Raw genomic sequence first — 19,868 nt, forward strand, 5'->3', positions numbered from 1 at the left:
TCTAGTACTTATTGGCTCCAATATTTCTTATATATTCCATAAAAATTCCTCATAAAGTTTCAGCTTATTTGGAGTTGTGCAGAATAGGTAGCCTGACGTAGCTTTTTCAGGTCCAGAATTCTAGCTGCTGGTATTCTCCCTCTTTGTGTGTACCTTGCATATTAAGAGACAAAAGGCATTAGAAATACTCCAGAAAGCATTATTATACATAAATACAATATAAATAAATAGTAGGTAAACATGATGCAAAATGGACGTATCAATTACCTATATTGTGATGCACTTGAGAATCATTATTTTTGCATCTCGGCTGCTAGGTCGATCCGTTCCTGGCATATGCCACCCAGCCGCTAGTCAAAGAGAGGCAGACCTATGCCATCTCATTCGTCCTTGGTGAAGGAGAGGTGGATTCGCGTCGTCCCAACCTTTGTTGGAGGAGATGAGTTCAGGAGAAGGGGTCACTGCTATGTGTTAGCTTGCCACCAGTCCTCCTAACCTTCCTCGCCACCACCTATACTACATGGTTCAGCAATACTGGAGAAGAGAGAGAGAGGAAGAGGTGCAGTTGAGAAAGATGGGCTAGAACGGGGTTGAGAGCGAGGTGTTGTGGTTTTATGTCGTTCCGCTAATTTGGAGGAACTGGGCATTCTGGATCTAAGGGGTATATTCCATTTTATGGAATGGGTGCCTTAAGATTCTCTTTCCCAACCAAACAGAAGAACATGTTTCTTGGCACGGGAGAACCGTCCCATTACTTTCCATGTGATTTCACCAACCTAGTAGACCCTTAGATACTATCGGGAAGCCTAACTTGGCGTGCATTGCCCGTAGAAGTGGTGGAAAAACCACAATGAACAATCAAGTTAAAGATCGATAAAGTTTTAATAGGCAATGACTATACATATAATGTTACGATTCAAACCGTTAGAGTCCAAATCTTCTAAGATTTCTGTGCTATCTCTGGATTAAAAGCTCAGCACACCTAGTACAAGAAGGACTATCAAACACAAAAGTCATTTATTACATTGATGATCCAAAGTTCAATTTATTACATATGTTCAGCTAAGACCGAGTTATATAGCATAAGCAGATAAACGTAATAGCAATCCTGAGCCCATCAATTGCCACAAGATTGGTTGAGTGTAGCCCCATAGCCCTACTTCTTCACTCATTAACATCATCATCTTCACATGGCACGTACAGGTAAGTACTTTGAATGTACTCGCAAGTTGCAAAAAGTTAAGGCAGAAATAGTCATGCTGAGTAGGGGATGTCTAGGGTTTATTTGCCGAAAGCCAACTTCCCCTAGACTATAAAGAAAGAAATTGAGTTTTTATAAATAATTTTATAAGTTTAAACCATAGAGTTTAAGTGAATACTTGGATATCCACACCAAGGTTCATGAATTGTTTTTCTTGCAAGGTTGAAGTGAAACACCCCCTTGTGCTTAACTTCCACCTAAGCCTTTTAAAAATAGCTTTGAGACAGGAGAGGGGTGATTCTTCTTCCTTCTTTGGCAAGAGCCAACAAATAGGAGCACCGTGCTCATGCCCGCTCGCACACCGCACCAACCCTTCATTCCTTCCCTACCCTGAACTCCTCCCGCGCGTATCCCGCACCCACCGAACCTTTCCCCCTCACCATTAACTTCAAATCAATGACCCAGTCGCAATCACTAGGAAATCTGGACTAGCCAGGTTTTGGCCCCCGGATCACGCATGCACCTGGACATGCTGAGATCCCTATAAAGCTTCGGCCTCGGCCCCTCATCACCCTTGTCAGAAGATCCCTCCTTCAGGAGCCCAACTCTCTCTCTCTCTCTCTCTCTCACTCTCTCTCTCTAAATTCCTCCCATCTTGTCCTCAGGTCCGCCCGGACTTCCTCTCTGTCATCCAACGCACCTTGGTCGCCAGAGACCTCCACCACCCCGGTCCCCGCCACGCCCAAACTACCAATAACACCCGCCGCATCATTGGTCTTATTTGGTGCGCCCCTTCAAGATCTATTCTGGACCATCAAATCTTGATCCTATGGCTCGTGACCTTCTATGTTTTAATTCAATGCGAATGGGTATCGGCCTATTAGATTGCGACACATGGCATCCTTTATTCTTTTAGCAATTCTTTACAGACTTTCTCGTGTGCATGGTTACTCTTGGTTAAGATTATTTCATTTAAAAATTGTCCCACGACAAGTCATGGTTTGCTAAACTAAACAGAACGAAGACATACCTTCACGGTTACGAATTTACACACTTCTCTTCCTTACCCTTGCATTCCTCGTTGTCTGGCATAGATCAAGTCCTCTGAAAACAAAATGCAAACAAACTTCAAGGGGCAAAAAGAGTAAGAGCAAAGCAAAACTTATTCTATTTGTCTAATTATTGGTTTTTTTAAAACTAACTTGCCAGTGCTAGTAAGAACGCGGATATTAACAAGGGAGTTACCGACAATTGGGCGAAGGTGATTGTAGTTGAGACCAAGGGAGTTGGCCAACATGGTGATCACTCCTCATTACTGCAGAAATGGCTAGCAGTGGCAGGACAAAATGGGCATCAGTGGCGGGATTTGGGCCCAGGCAAGCCCGCCATTGTAAAGAGGCCACCAGTGGAGGGCCCACACTTGCCTTGCTAATTAGGTACCAGTGGCGGGCATAACAGCCTACCCGTCACTACTTTACCTTGCTACCTGCCACTACTCAATGATTCACCAATGGCAGGCCTTTACTTCTGCCTGCTATTGCTAGAACTTTTAGAATATAAAGAAATACGTATTGTACTGTGTACATCACATAGTACAACTCATGTTATAACTATTAAGTAGAGAATAAAATTCTAGTTATAGATACTGTTCACACATACATATACACACCATATACAAATTATATTTTTTCATACACCATCACCGATTTACACATTTACATAGGCTCGCAAGGAGCGCACACATAGATCATCAATGTTGAGCTTGAACAAAAAACAAAATATGAGAGCTGAAGGGCCAGATATGGTATACGATGCTCCTCTAAGTATCCTTCTGCCTACCCATTCTTCCCCAGTTGGATATCCCTGCAAAAACAATTATGCCATGAAGACATGAATTATGAACCAAAACATCATTGCCGAGAGCCAATTGAGGCCATCATATTATTCTGAACACAAAACCTAGGCAAGCAAGGCCATGACCACCATGTACATAGCTAGCTAATGAGAAAATCTAGTCGTTTTACAAGGTAACAAACAATGTTTAGTTAACAACTGAGATCCAACATGCATATAGAAAATTTTCACTACATTGATACATGAGAACACACTCAACAATAAACTTGGTAGAATAAATACTTTATATGTCATGGGCTATATGTTAACCACACTTAAATGTTGCATGTATAAGCCTCATACACAGGTACAGTGAGCTGCAATACAAACGGTTTTAACCCCTTTCCGCGATGGAGTTTTAAACCACCGCCTTGCCTCTTTGTGTGCAATTAATAGGGGGATTCTTCTCACATGACCCCAAAACTATTGGCGATAGGCATCGATGTTGTATACGTGTTGTCATCATGATCTCATAGGAGATGCCATGGGATGGCTAAAAGTGGGGGCTACGTGAGGACACCGGTGGCTTCCGGAGGCGAGGTTGGCACATGCAAGTGTGAGACACGAGGCGTACCCAGGTTCGGGGCCCTCTGGGGGAGGTAACACCCCTAGTCCTACTGAATATAATATGCGATGCACAAGGGCTACAAGGTTGCTCCTGGAGCTATTTGGGTGAGGAGGAAGAAGGAGATGGCCTTCTGCCCTACCTTTGGTGTATGTGGGCATCTGTGTTCTCTGCTAAGGGGTGATCAAGATCCTTGTGCATGGAGGCCTCCTGGGGGGGCTTATAGGCTGACCCCCCAGGGTTACAAAGGTAAAACTATGGGGGAGGCGCCTGGTGTCATTGTCTGGGAGCTGGCAGTGAGGCTCGCTGGGTCGCCGGATCCATAGGGTGCGCCGGGCGCGGGTCTCGCCAACTGCATGGTACTGTGTCTAGTATTGTCTTGCATCACGGAGTGGATGATACTGCATGGCTACAGTGCTGCATCGCTCGGTCACCGTCTGCCTTGGTCAGCGATACGGGGGATGTTGTAGCCACGCTCGCCTCGGTCAGCTCAGGTAGGTTGAATGGAAAACAAAAAAAGTTCTACGCCACGCAAGATCTATCCGTGGAGATTCATAGAAACAAGAGGGGGAGAGTGTGTCTACGTACCCTTGTAAACCGTAAGCAGAAGTGTTTAGTAACACGGTTGATGTAGTCAAACTTCTTCACGCTCCAACCGATCAAGTATCGAATGTACAACACCTCCGCATTCAACCCATGTTCAGCTTGGTGACGTCCTCCGCCTTCTTGATCTAGAAAGACGGCAAGGTAGTGGATGAGTTTAGGCAGCACGACGGCATGGTGATGGTGATGGTGATGGTGAAGCTATCTCCGCATGGCTTTGCCTAAGCACTACGAAAATATGATCGGGGGTGTAAACGGTGGAGGGGGGGTGCCGCACACGGCTAAGACAATGTCATATCTTATGCTAGGCATGTGCCCCCTCCCACATATATATAGGTGGGTGGGGGGAGCAGCCAGGAGGCACCCTCAAGTAGGCCAAATCCTACTTGGGGTCTTCCCCGAAGTGGCCCCCTTCCTTATTTGGAGTGCAGGAGGAAGGAAGGAGGAGGTGGCGCCCCCCTTCCTTTCTCTCCTGAGGAGGGAAAGGCGGGAGGGGCCACCCATCCCCTTTCCTTCCTCGAGGGTCGGCTAGCCAAGGGAAGGGGCGCACCAGCCCCATTGTGGGCTGGTCTACCCCCCACCCCCCTTTGGCCCATAAGGCCCATACACTTCCCGGGGGTTCCCGGAACCCCTTCCGGTGACCCAATGAGTACCCGGTGCACTCCGAAACTATTCCAGTGTCCGAATATCATCGTCCTATATATCAATCTTTACCTCTCGACCATTTCGAGACTCGTCATCATGTCGGTGATCTCATCCAGGACTCCAGACAACATTCGGTCACCAAATCATATAACTCATATAACACTATATCGTCAACAAACGTTAAGCGTGCGGACCCTATGGGTTCGAGAACTATGTAGACATAACCAAGACACTTCTCCGGTCAATAACCAATAGCAGAACCTGGATGCCCATATTTGCTCCTACATATTCTATGTAGATCTTTATCGGTGGAACCGTTATGACAACATACGTAATTCCCTTTGTCCATCAGTATGTTACTTGCCCAAGATTCGATCGTCGGTATCTTCATACCTAGTTCAATCTCGTTATCGGCAAGTCTCTTTACTTGTTCTGTAATACATCACCTTGTAACTAACTCCTTAGTCATTTTCTTGCAAGCTTATGATGTGTATCACCGAGAGGGCCCATAGATACATCTCTGATACTCAGAGCGACAAGTCCCAATCTCGATCTATGCCAATTCAACAAACACCTTCGGAGATACCTGTAGAGCATCTTTATGATCACCTAGTTACCTTGTGACGTTTGATAGCACACAAGGTATTCCTTCGGTATCCCGGAGTTGCATAATCTCATAGTCGAAGGAATATGTATTTGACATTAAGAAAGCAATAGTAATAAACGGAATGATCAATATGCTAAGCTAACGAATGGGTCTTGTCCATCACATCATTCTCCGAATGATGTGATCCCGTTATCAAATGAAAACTCATGTCTATGCTTAGGAAACCTTAACCATCTTTGATCAACATGTTAGTCTAGTAGAGGCTCACTAGGGACATGGTATTTATGTATCCACATATGTATTTAAGTTTCCGGTCAATACAATTCTAGCATGAATATTAAACCTTTATCATGATTTAGGAAATATAATAATAACCATTTTATTATTGCCTCTAGGGCATATTTCCATCACATTGTTGCCATGCCTGCCCTATCGCGGGGACTTGTCTTATCGTACGTCCGGATGGGACGGTCGCTGACCCGTGGCTAGGCGGCACGCGACCAGCCAGCCGTCCGGGTAGCCACTCCTAGCCGGCTCACGTCGGGGTGCTGGCCAGTGAGACCGCCAGGTTGGGGGCGCCTGCTGCCACGAAGTTTTGAAAAAGGATCTTGGTTCCGCTGCCTACCTAGGGTCATCCCTCGACAGTAGTCCCTGAAACTGTGAAGGCCCACCGGCTCGAAGCGGGAGGGTATTTGCAGCTTACCCCGAAGCTGGCGGTCTATTGGTGAAGAATGAGCACCCAGTCGGGTGGCGCTATCCACACGAACACTGGTTTGAAGTTACAGATGTCAGCAACACCCACTAGATGCCGGCTTCTGGAAGACGGATCACGGCACCCGGCTAGGGCGGGAAAAGGAAACGCCCGCCAGGTTGTCTCTTGATTTGCAGGGCGATTCGCGCCTACCGTGGTCCGGCGGGCCACCACATGCAGGCCCATGATGGGCAAGGACCTGCTAGACCACGCGTGTGACGGGACATGACAGCATGCTGGGCTCTCGGCCCACATGTGTGGGATTTATTGTGGCTGCGTGGGACTGTTGCATTTCCCAATGCAGTTAATGTGCGCGGGGAATGTGCCTGCACAATGCGGGGGAGTGGGGATCATGGGCGCAGACGATGCCAGTCCCCCATGATCTCCTGTGGATATAAATAAGGGGGAGGAGGCGGCGGAAGTGCCCACGCACGCGCCTGCTACCTCTTGAGCTTGCGTTTGTTTTTCCCTTGAAGAGGAAAGGGTGATGCAGCAAAGTAGCGTAAGTCTTTCCCTCAGTTTTGAGAACCAAGGTATCAATCCAGTAGGAGACGACGCACAAGTCACTGAATACCTGCACAAAACAATCAAGAACCTCGGAACCAATGCGATAAAGGGGTTGTCAATCCCTTCACGGTCACTCACAAAAAGTGAGATCTGATAGAGATAATAAAGTAAATATTTTTTGTATTTTTGTTGTATAGATTGGAAAGTAAAGATTGCAAAATAGTAGATCAGAAACTAGCAAGATGTAAACAAATTCAATAATAGGGAAAAGAGACCCGCGGGCATAGGTTTCACTAGTCGAGCAATTGACAGAAAAGCGCATAATTATGAAGACATCTGAGGCAATGATCATGAACATAGGCATCACGTCTGTGTCAAGTAGATCGAAACGATTCTGCATCTACTACTATTACTCCACACATCGACCGCTATCCAGCATGCATCTAGAGAATTAAGTTCATAAGAAAGGAGTAACACATTAAGGAAGATGACATGATGTATAGGGATAAACTCAAGCAATATGATATAAACCCCATCTTTTTATCCTCGATGGCAACAATACATACGTGCCTTGTTGCCCCTACTTTCACTGGGAAAGGACACCGCAAGATTGAACCCCAAGCTAGGCACTTCTCCCATGGCAAGAAAGATCAATCTAGTAGGCCAAACTAAACCGAAAATTCAAAGAGACTTGCAAAGATATCAAATCATGCATATAAGAATTCAGAGAAGAACCAAATAATATTCATAGATAATCTTGTTCATAAATCCAAAATTCATTGGATCTCGGCAAACACACCGCAAAAGAGTATTACATCAAATAGATCTCCAAGAACATCGAGGAGAACTTTGTATCACTAGTAGAAAACAGGGCTTTGGTTCGGGCCTGGTCAGCCCATTAGTCCCGGTTCTTCATGAACCGGGACCCATGGGGATCATTAGACCCGATTCATGTGCCCAGGGGGCTGGCCGGGGCCTCATGGGCATTTGTCCCGGTTTGTCTGGATTCATTTGTCCTAGTTCTAGGCACGAATCGGGACCAATGGGCCGTGCTCCTGGCCCACAACCATTGGTACTGGTTCATGCCTTGAACCGGTATAGAAGGTGCAATTTAGTCCCGGTTCCTTCCACGAACCGAGACAAAAAATTTTCCTATATATATCCATTGCCGCGACAGAGCACTCCATGGTGCTCTGTTTTTTTTGGCCGGCGAGGGGAGGGAATTTGGGTGCTCTAGCTCACCTCCTATGCACATGAGGTGTTAGATGAAATGCCCGAGCCACACTAGTTAAGGTTTCTCCTCTCGAAGCTCGACCTCGGAGCTCCATTTTCCCGAGATTTGTCTAGATTTAGCGATCCGTCACGCCCCGTCCCCGTTTTCACCGCCGTTGATCGCCCGCGCCGATCTCGTCGCTGGCACCACCGTGGTGAGCCAATTGTTCTTATCTTATTTCTTATTTTATTAATTTAGATATATACTTGTCTTATTTTCTTACTTTATATAGATACTTGTCTGATTTTCTTACTTTTGACACACATAATTATATATAATGCACGCAGATGAACCGGCAATGGATGTATGGTGATAGACACACCTGTGAGTACATTACGGGCGTGCATAATTTTCTTGAAGTGGCTGAGGCAAACAAGCAGAATGGTTTTATGTGTTGTCCATGCCCTAAATGTGGGAATACGAAGTCTTACTCTGACCGGAAAATCCTTCACACCCACCTGCTTTACAAGGGTTTCATGCTACACTATAATGTTTGGACGGGGCACAGAGAAATAGGGGTTATGATGGAAGACAGCGAGGAAGAAGAGGACGATGACAACTATGTGCCCACTGAATACGGTGATGCTGCAACAGGGGGAGCTGCTGAAGATCAAGAGGAACCAGATGATGTGCCCGATGATGCTGCAACGGGGGAAGCTGCTCAAGATCAAGAGGAACCAGACGATGTGCCCGATGATGATAATCTCCGCCGGGTCATTGTCGATGCAAGGACGCAATACGAAATTCAAAAGGAGGAGCTGAAGTTCGATCGCATGTTAGAGGATCACAAAAAAGGATTGTACCCCAATTGCGAAGATGGCAACACAAAGCTGGGTACCGTACTAGAATTCCTGCAGTGGAAAGCAGAGAAAGCTGTGCCTGACAAATGATTTGAGAAGCTACTGAAAATATTGAAGAAGAAGCTTCCAAAGGATAATGAATTGCCCGACAGTATGTACACAACAAAGAAGGTCGTATAACCTCTAGGATTGGAGGTGCAGAAGATACATGCATCCCTAATGACTGCATCCTCTACCGCGGTGCGTACGAGGATTTGAACGCATGCCCGGTATGCGGTGCATTGCGGTATAAGATCAGACGAGATGACCCTGGTGATGTTAACAGTGAGCCCCACAGGAAGAGGGTTCCTGCGAAGGTGATGTGGTATGCTCCTATAATACCACGGTTGAAACGATTGTTCAGAAAAAAGAGCATGCCAAGTTGATGCGATGGCAAAGTGAGGACCGTAAGAAAGACGGGAAGTTGAGAGCACCCGCTGACGGGTTGTAGTGGATAAAAATTGAGAGAGAGTATTGGGCTGAGTTTGCACGCGACCCAAGGAACGTATGGTTTGGTTTAAGCACGGATGGCATTAATCCTTTCGGGGAGCAGAGCAGCAATCACAGCACCTGGCCCGTGACTCTATGTATGTATAACCTTCCTCCTTGGATGTGCATGAAGCAGAAGTTCATTATGATGCCAGTTCTCATCCAAGGCCCTAAGCAACCCGGCAACAACATTGATGTGTACCTAAGGCCATTAGTTGAAGAACTTTTACAGCTGTGTAATGGAAACGGTACGTGCGTGGGATGAGCACAGACAGGAGGAATTTAACCTGCACGCATTGCTGTTTGTAACCATCAACGATTGGTCCGCTCTCAGTAACCTTTCAGGATAGACAAACAAGGGATACCACGCATGCACGCATTGTTTAGCTGACACCAAAAGTATATACCTAGACAAATGCAGGAAGAATGTGTACCTGGGCCATCATCAATTTCTTCCGACCAACCATCAATGTCAAAAGAAAGGCAAGCATTTCAAAGGCGAGGCAGATCACCGGAAGAAACCCGCCATGCGTACCGGGGATCACGTACTTGCTATGGTAAATGATTTACACGTAATCTTTGGAAAGGGTCCCGGCGGACTAGCTGTTCCGAGTGACGCTGAGGGACACACACCCATGTGGAAGAAAAAATCTATATTTTGGGACCTACCCTACTGGAAAGACCTAGAGGTCAGCTCTTCGATCGACGTGATGCATGTGACGAAGAACCTTTGCGTGAACCTGCTAGGCTTCTTGGGCGTGTAAGGGAAGACAAAAGAGACATCTGAGGCATGGGAGGACCTACAACATTTGCACGAAAAAGACGACATGCCTCAAAAGTAGTATGAAGGTCCTGCCAGCTACGCTCTTACCAAAGAAGAGAAGGAAATCTTCTTTGAATGCACATGTGGAAACACTCTTTAATGGAACTTTTGTTTTAGCTGGTCGTGGCCAAGAAACCACCGGCTTTGCTTGGTGGGCTGGGAATGCCAGACTTATCAATTTGTCCGGTAAACTACTTGGAGCTCATGTGCTTAGTATGAAGGTCCCGACTGGCTTCTCATCGAATATAAAGTGAATAATAAATATGCCAGAGAAAAAGTTCTAGAACCTAAAGTCTCATGACTGCCACGTGATTATGACGCAACTGCTTCCGGTTGCATTGAGGGGGCTTCTACCGGAAAACGTCCGACTAGCCATTGTAAAGCTATGTGCATTCCTCAATGCATCTCTCAGAAGGTGATCGATCTAAAAATCATACCAAGGCTAAGGAGTGATGTGGTGCAATGTCTGGTCAGTTTCGAGCTGGTGTTCCCACCATCCTTCTTCAATATCATGATGCACATCCTAGTTTATCTAGTTGACGAGATTGTCATTCTGGGCCCCGTATTTCTACACAACATGTACCCCTTTGAGAGGTTCATGGGAGTCCTAAAGAAATATGTCAGTAACCGCGCTAGGCCAGAAGGAAGCATCTCCATGGGCCATCAAACATAGGATGTCATTGGGTTTTGTGTTGACTTCATTCCTGGCCTTAAGAGGATAGGTCTCCCTAAATCGCGGTATGAGGGGAGACTGACTGGAAAAGGCATGCTTGGAGGGGACTCAATAATATGCAGGGACGGATATTCTTGGTCTCAAGCACACTACACAGTACTATAGAACTCTACCTTGGTGACCCCATGAACACAAGAACAGTCTGCACTCCAAACACCCGGAGCAGTGCGATGACTGGATTACATGTGACACATCAGGACTTTCAACAGTTGGTTGGAAACACGTCTCAAAGGTGACAACACTATTTGTGATGAGCTGTACTCATTGTCCAGGGGACCATCTTCGATTGTATTGACTTAGAAAGGATATGAGATAAATGGGAATACATTTTACACGATCGCCCAAGATCAAAAGAGCACCAACCAAAACAACGGTGTCTGCTTTATGCAGCAACCGAGAGGGAAAAGGACACATATTATGGTTACATAGTGGACATATGGGAACTTGACTACGGAGTAGATTTTAAGGTCCCTTTGTTTAAGCGCAAATGGGTCAATCTGTCAGGAGGCAGGGTACAGGTAGACCCATAGTACAGAATGACAACGGTGGATCTGAACAATCTTGGGTACACCGACGAACCGTTCGTCCTAGCCAATGATGTGGCACATGTTATCTATGTGAAGGACATGTCTACCAAACTGAGAAAAAGAAAATATAAGGAAGCGAATACATCATACGATGAGCCAAAGCGCCATATAGTTCTTTTAGGAAAAAGGGACATTGTGGGAGTGGAGGGCAAGACAGACATGTCCGAAGATTATGAAAATTTTCATGACATTCCTCCCTTCAAAGTCAAGGCTGACCCAAGCATCCTGATAAATGATGAAGATTATCAATGGTTACGGCACAATAAGGAAAGGACACAAGCAAAGAAAAAGTGAAGACTTTCTCCACAACTATTATGATGATACCATGCCAACTTTCAACCTTTTCGTAGTTCATTTGATATGCCTGTTGTAACAGACAAGTTTCCGTATGAAATCGTGACACTTCAAAAGAGATTGTCCATTTTGTACACGAAGTCCATCCTGTTTTTGTCGTAACCCTCTCAACTTTCTTGCAGATTCTATATGGATGAAATGATGATACCATGCCAACTTCCAACCTTTTCAGAGTTCATTTGAAATGCTTTTCAATTTGAGGGTCTTATAGCTCAAAATAATCAGTAAATGCATGAAAAATAACAAATGAAGTCAGAAAGGGATGAAAATTGATGCTGTAAGTACGAACCAAATAAAATAAAATATATAAGTAGAAACAAAGTAAAATAAAATAAAATAAACTTTAATAACATAAATAAAATTTATGCACCTGAAATTACAAAAGTATTTTCTATTCAAAATATTATAAGCAAAAAGAATTTTCCTGAAATAAATAAAATAGCAACAGTAAGTATTTTGTTGTAAGTAGAAACAAAATAAAATAAATAAAGCAAAAAATAAAATAAAAAACTGGCAAAAAATTAAAAAATGCCACCTGCTTGGTCACCACGGCCTGAATACGACTAGAAACCCATCCATGGGCCAGGATTCAGGCCCGCAGAAGGCCTAGCAGGCCCACAAGCATAGCAGTGAGAGATTAGGCCTAGAGGCCTGCAGTTGAGAGGAACTCAATGGAGGTGGCGGGGCAGGGCTTATAAACCAGTCCTGCCGCTCCTCGGCTAGCGAGGTGGGACTAAATATCCCACCACACCATGACTTTGGCAGCCGCATGACATTGTTCCCGGTTGGTGCTATGAATCGGGACCAATACACACCTTTGGTCCGAGTTCGTGGCACCAACCGGAACCAATTCCCACCCTTTAGTCACGGTTGGTGCCACCAACCAGGACCAAAGGCCTCTGCTTCCCGCCCTTTGGGCTACTGAAAAGGGACCTTTGGTCCCGGTTGGTGGCACCAACCGGGACTGAAGGGGGCATTGGTCTCGGTTGGTGCAACGAACCGAGACCAAAGCCTTTCCTATATACGAAACACTTGGAAAAAAGTAAGAATTATACCGCCAGTTGCCCCCGATGCGCCGACCTCCTCAACGCCGCCAGGCTATCCCGTCGCCATCGCCGTCTCTCGTGCCCACATCGACGCCGTCCGCCGCCCACGCCGTCGCCCTCCGCCGCCCCCGAGCGTACCCGATCGCGCCCCCTGCGCCACGACCCACCCCCACCATCTCCGGCCATGCCCCTGCCCCGGCCTGCGCCCCCACTGTGGCCATCGCCGATGCCCTCGCCGCCCCTGCCATCACCCTCACCGCCCGCCCCCGATGTGAGCCTCCGCCGCCACGGCTCTGTTCAGTGTTTTTTCATATAATCTATATTATTTTTTTGTTCATTGCATTTTTTTTGTTTTTATGAATAATGTGGTAGCTATATGATGAATGGATTTGGCTATGTATGTAAGAATATAATGTTCATAGCATTTTTTTGTTTATATATGTTTTTTTCATATATGTATTAATTTTTTATTTAGGTTAGTAGATGTCGATTTTAGGTTAGTGAATTTTAGGTTAGTGTAGAGGAAAAAGTAAAATTAGTAAGTACTACTTGATTTTAGGTTAGTGCTTAGTAGTTGAACTAGTTGACTTAATGAAACTACTTTTTTAAATTTTACTATATATAGAAGTAGTTTATTAGTAAGTACTACTTTATTTTATTTATTTATAGTAAGTGCTTAGTAGTTGAACTAGTTGATTTAATAAAACTAGTGAACTAGTTGATTTAATAAAACTACATTATTTTACTATATATAGAAGTAGTTTATTTTTAGCAAGAAAATTAATAGAACTAGTTTATTTTTTTAGTTCAAGCAATTAATCCCGCATCGACATCGACGATGCCTATCCCGCATCCTAGTCGTCGACTCGGCAGAGGAGGCCGGCTTGATCAGAGGGGCCATGTCCGGGACTAGGCTCCGCCGGTCTGGTATTGGGAGGTGCTACCTTCCGGGGGGCGTAGGTTGGTGAGGAGCCAGCCCGTCGTTGACTCGATCCTTGTTTGGTGGTGGTCGCGTGGGATGGTGACGGTGCTGAGGCTTTCGGACACCGCGGAGGTGCTACGTCACCGTATCAGCGAGGAGCACGAGCACGTCCGTCGCTACATGGTTACATTGGAGGGCAGGTTCGACAATACCTGGCAGGTTCTTCAGGGATCTCAATGGAGCTATGATCCTGTGATGGTTCCTTCTCTTTGGGTGTCCACCGCCCGCGACGATACCCGTCGGGCGCTACGGTTCTAGCTGTATTAGCGATGCTATATGTATGATAGTATTCGAGGAGTATTAGTGATAATATTCGATGATGTACAGACACAAGAGATGATGTAGTTTTTCTTATAATTTAATGCATGCTAATTTGAATACTCAAATTGGATGCTCAAATTGGAAAAGTACTCCTACTTTGATTGCTAAAATTGGAGAGCACTATGCAAGGCGTATGCATTTGATTACTTGAGAGCTTATAGGGTTTTTGTTTTTACAGAAATCTAGGAGCCCCCTTCATCATCCGCGTTGTCGTCCCCGTCATCGACCCCCCTACGACCTCGAGGTGAGACCAGGCAAATCTTCATGTCAATATGAGTCCTATAATATGAGTCCTCAGGTTGACTTTAAGTCTGTCGAGTCTCCACCATATATGAGAGGATGAAGAATCCCGACTGTTTTCGTGGGGGTAGCTTCTCCTTCGTTCCCGTGTGCTAGACACAATTTGGTGTAATGCACTCGGGAACGAGAGGAGGAGCTACCATCACCGATGGTCGCAAATGTTAGAGAGGAATCAGTGAGGGAGAGTCTCCAACCATATATATATGAGAGGACGAAGAATCCACACTATTGTCGTGGGGGTAGCTTCTCCTTCATTCCCGTGTGCTAGACAATTTGGTGTAATGCACTCGGGAATGAAAGGAGGAGCTACCATCAATGATGGTCGAATATGTACACCACGTGAGCTAAGAGTTTTCAAGAAAAGGCTTGACAGACCGATAGTCAACCCGTGATGAATAATAATGATCTAATTTACGTTTTTTAGTACATATATTTAATTGTACAAGTTTAATATTTGAATTATGAACATAGGAAATGTCGTACTCGAACGACGAAAACCGCCCGGGGGAGTGCGACTGGTGCCACGACCACCGAGGTATGTGCGACAGGTTCCTTGAGCTGGACAAAGATCGGCGCTTCATCATTAAGCTCGAGGAGACCTTCGATGTTGAAATGGTACACAACAACAACAAGAGTTTTTTTTCGTAATTAAGCACGACTTAAACTATTTCAACGTGTACTTTTCATCTTTTCCAATTCGACTAGCATTCTAGGCAAGATGCTATGTCTTGGAGAGGATGGGTTTTGAAGACCATGAAAGTATGGAAACAAAGAAAATTCACCTAAGGACCCATCATGGTGTGGATTTTGAAGTAAAGTTGTACAATTCTGAGAGTGTAACCCATTTTGGTTGCAAAAATTGGGAAGCACTTTGCAAAATGTATGGTTTTGATGACGGTATGCTTGTCACCATGGATCTTGGTGATCCTAAAATCGAGCAAGACAATATGGACATTTGGGTCCTTGTTGATACGCTTCCAATTCTTCCCCTATGTGAGCTTCTCAAACATAGTTATTAAGTAATTTATATTGTTTATCTCAAAATAGTTGACAACTCATTTCCATTGACAGCTTATTTTCATTCTTCAAAGAATGTGTGGAAGATGGTAGACAAAACCCACTACACCGATGGCTCTGAATTAACTTGCCAGGAGAAAAATCATCTGATCGCATTTTTTACTGATCTTGAGAATTACAATATCTTGAACTCCTCAACATTATGGTCAATACGTGCCACTAGTGCACGTGTTGAACTAAGGTAACTACCATGGAGATACCCTGGTAATTTTTTTTACTATTACGACATCCGTGCATCTTTTGCATACTTCTAAAACTAGTACATCATTGCTAACTACGAAGTTATTACTATGTTTTTCACCAGATAATACCGAATGATTGTGTGCCTCATCTGATGTATCAGCATGGTCGCCTTGATGTTTTGAACATACAACCAGGTCATCCTACGAATCTCAACTGTCCATAGCGGATTTCTAAAAGAAGTGGAGACATGACAATCAAAGAATGGAAAATTTTATGGACAGTCATAAGGAGGTTCTTCGAAGCAAAAGGAAGCGAAGCGCAAGAATTGGAGACAGGATGATCTCCATTCTCCATAATGGAGAGTCAGGGTCTATATTGTTTTATGCTATTTTACCTTAAGGGTATTTAGGTCCTACCTAATACTGATGATCATGTGCTAAGAACAATTAAGTAGGGTTGGTTCGATGACTATGGGGATGATGATCGTATGACTTGTTATTAATAACGAGGAGAAGTTGTATCATGATGCATGATTAGTAGGACTTGTTATTATATATGATGATGCATGATGCGAGCATGAAGAGTTATTATATATCAGCAGGTGAAATGGACATGGATTGGATTGAAGTGAAGACAACATGCATGTGGTGCATGTCAAAAGTAGTACAATCCAAATTTGATCAAGTTAGGATTAGTATTACTTTCGACGTGCACCACATGTTGCCTTGACTTCAATCTAAGCCATCTTTAGGCATAGCAGTAGTGTTGGTAATCCAAGCACAGAGATATAAGAGAGGACACTTCTCTCTATTAGCTAGCTAATAACAACCTAAATTAACCCCCCAAACCCCTAAACCAGCCCCTTAAAAAAACCTCAGCTCCAGCCACGTGCTGATGCGTGGATGCCTTTCGGTCCCGGTTTATGTCACCAACCGGGACCAGAGGCCCCCCTTCCTGTTCTGGACGCAGCGGCCACGTGGAGGCCCATCTGTCCCAGTTCGTGTAAGAACCAGGACTAAAGGCCAATAACATTAGTAACGACCTTTTAGTCCCAGTTCCTAAACCGGGACAGAAGGCCCTTACGAACCGAGACAAATTGCCCTTTTTCTACTAGTGTATTGAGAATCAAGAAGAGAGAAGAAGCCATCTAGCTAATAACTATGGACCAGAAGGTCTGTGGTAAACTACTCACGCTTCATCAGAGAGGCAACAATGTTGATGTAGAAGCCCTCCATGATCGATCCGGAAAAGGCCCCAAGATGGGATCTCACGGGTACAGAAGGTTGCGGCGGTGGAAAAGTGGTTTTGTGGCTCCCCCTGATGTTTTTAGGGTATAAGAGTATATATAGGCTAAAGAACTATGTCGGTGGAGCTACGAGGGGCCCCTGAGGGTGGGGGCGCGCCTACCACCCCTGGGCGCTCCCTCCTGCCTCGTGGACGCCTCATGGCGTTTCTGACTTCAACCCTAAGTCTTCTGGTTTGCTTTCGGTCCAAGAAAGATCATCGCGAAGGTTTCATTCCATTTGGACTCCGTTTGGTATTCCTTTTCTGCAAAACACTAAAATAGGCAAAAAAAACAGAAACTGGCCCTGGGCCTCCGGTTAATAGGTTAGTCCCAAAAATAATACAAAAGAGCATATTAAGGCCCTCAAGATGGTTTGGCTCACTATCTTCCCTAAAGTTCTGCCTAGCGTAAGAGATACGACTCTCAAAGAGAAACAAGGAGACATGTAACAGGTTTCACAATTATATAAGCAAATAAATGGATCTGTTCTGCATAAGGAACATGCTTTTACAACTACAATTTGAAACTGGTAGTTGTTGCAAACATCCAATCAGATGTAAATAGCAAAGCAAACAGCAGTGGAGGAAGTGATGCCTATCCAAATCTACACTAGAACAAAGTTTGAAGGCTTGAGAAGGATGAACTTACATTACATGTTAACACGGGCTGGACAAAGCCCTTCTCCATGTTAATGGAAGGATAATTCAATAAATTCCCCAAAGAAAATTCTTTATAAGTGTTGCTATTATTCTATATTTTGCAAAGAGTAAATATGGATCAAATAATATTGGAAGAAACAGAGGATAATGAAGCTCAAGTGCAGACTGATGATACATAATCAAATATCAATTAATTAAGTACAACGTTACAAGGCAAAAGGGAGAGATGTACTGACAAGAGCAATGCAGAGCCCAATATTGTTTTGAGATCGTATGATCCTTTGAGCAAGGAGATTCATCTGAAATTAGTTTTCATACAAGAGAGAAGGTAAGGCACAAGCAGAAATTTAGGAGTTCAAATTTTGAATTGATATCATAGACAGTACCTGGCTGGGCTCCCAGCAGTTCTAATAGGGGTTTGGCCACTGGAGTAGGGGTAAAGTGTGGTACAGTTGGGCCTGTGTTTTCTGTGGCTGCTAATCTATCTGATTTAACATGTATCACTACCTTTTCCAAATACCTTGTTTGTAGTCCTTGAGGATCTGCACTCACCCTCTTCCTTTTGGACATCTATTACGAAAGAACAAAATTTGACTGAAAAACACAGTGTGACGACACATGGAATAGGTACAGAAAATGGATACGGATGGCATATACTCATATATGATGCTTAAACTAAGCAAATGGTGTAACAAAGTAGAAGTAATGCAAGAGGTCAGATGCAAAATATGTGTGACCAATACAACTTTGCAAAGATAGAGCAAGCACCTTGATGGGTGAATAAGATAGGCCGTCCTCCACCATGCCAAGTTTGTTAGCCAGTGGATTGTTCCGCAATATTCCTCTGGCGCGCCCATTCTCATATTCATTTTGAAAATGTTCAATATCTGACATGCATGAAAACATAAAAACAAGTGAGATTTTCTTTGTAATGCAGAAGTGATTCTAATCCAATACTGCCTCCCTATAAACCCCTTTGTGCTATCTCTGCAATTCTTTTAAGAGATGCCATGCATGCTGTAATTTTTTGTGTGCATTCATATAATGTGGCTTACTACTCAAAATATGAGATCTCCAAAAGTGATGACGCTTCGCAGATGACTGCTTCAACATATAGTAAAGAAGAACAAGTCGACCTGACCTGACAGATTCAAAATATACTAAGGGAGAACAACTCGACCTGACCAGTCGACCGCAAGAGAAGAGTATCATCTTAAAGAAGAGCAGAAGAGCAAGCAGATTGAAGATATTACAAGTCTTTCAATACAATGTCGGTTGGCCGCCCATGATGAACAAGAGCGCATAGAGAAATACTATTCTTTGTTGTCTCTCCATATGTGGCTCACATGCATTTCGAAACTAAAGTAGGAACATTTAGCTAACCAATTAAACATCTCTCAGTTTTACAAATATCAGCAATAATATCATATATGAATTTGTACAACTAAGCTTGTTTAGCTCGATGGGTGGAGCAGTGCTATTACGACACGAACCAGTAGGCTAATTGTGGTCATCATAAAATGGGGAAACCATAAGCATGATGAGTACAATGTTGACCGTGGCAGTGGGATGGCAGATCTGAAGCTGCAAACCGCGCAAAGGGTAGTTAGCAACCGATGTTTGCTTTGAAATAACAACTAAGATTTGGTATGGACAGGAAAGTACAGTCAACAAGTGACAAAGAAATGCAATTATGCTGTCTCTCTATATGTCGCGACATGCATCTGGAAACTCAAGTGAGACCTTTAGCTAACCAATTAAATGTGTCAGTTAACTAATATCAGTATCATATCACAATCATATTTGAACAACTAAGCTTTTGAATTCTGAGTGTTGTGTTGTCTAGCTTGAAGGGTGGAGTAATGCTAGTACGACAGAAAGCACCTACGCCGATCATAGTAGAGTAGATAAAAGAGGAAAACCCTAAGCATCAAGAGAAAATCAGGAAAGTGGAACTAGCTGGACCAGTGGGTGGCGCATATGTTTTTTGAAACGAATATAGGAACATTAGGTGACCAATTAAACATTCTCTGTTTTAGTGATATGAGCATCAATCATATTCGTATTTCAACATGTAAGATTTGGTTGAGATCTTGAGGAGCAGTGCTAGCACGACACGAAGCACCTACAATGATGGTAGTGAAT

The sequence above is a fragment of the Triticum aestivum genome, chromosome 6B (assembly GCF_018294505.1).
Source record: "Triticum aestivum cultivar Chinese Spring chromosome 6B, IWGSC CS RefSeq v2.1, whole genome shotgun sequence".
NCBI classification, from domain to species: domain Eukaryota; kingdom Viridiplantae; phylum Streptophyta; class Magnoliopsida; order Poales; family Poaceae; genus Triticum; species Triticum aestivum.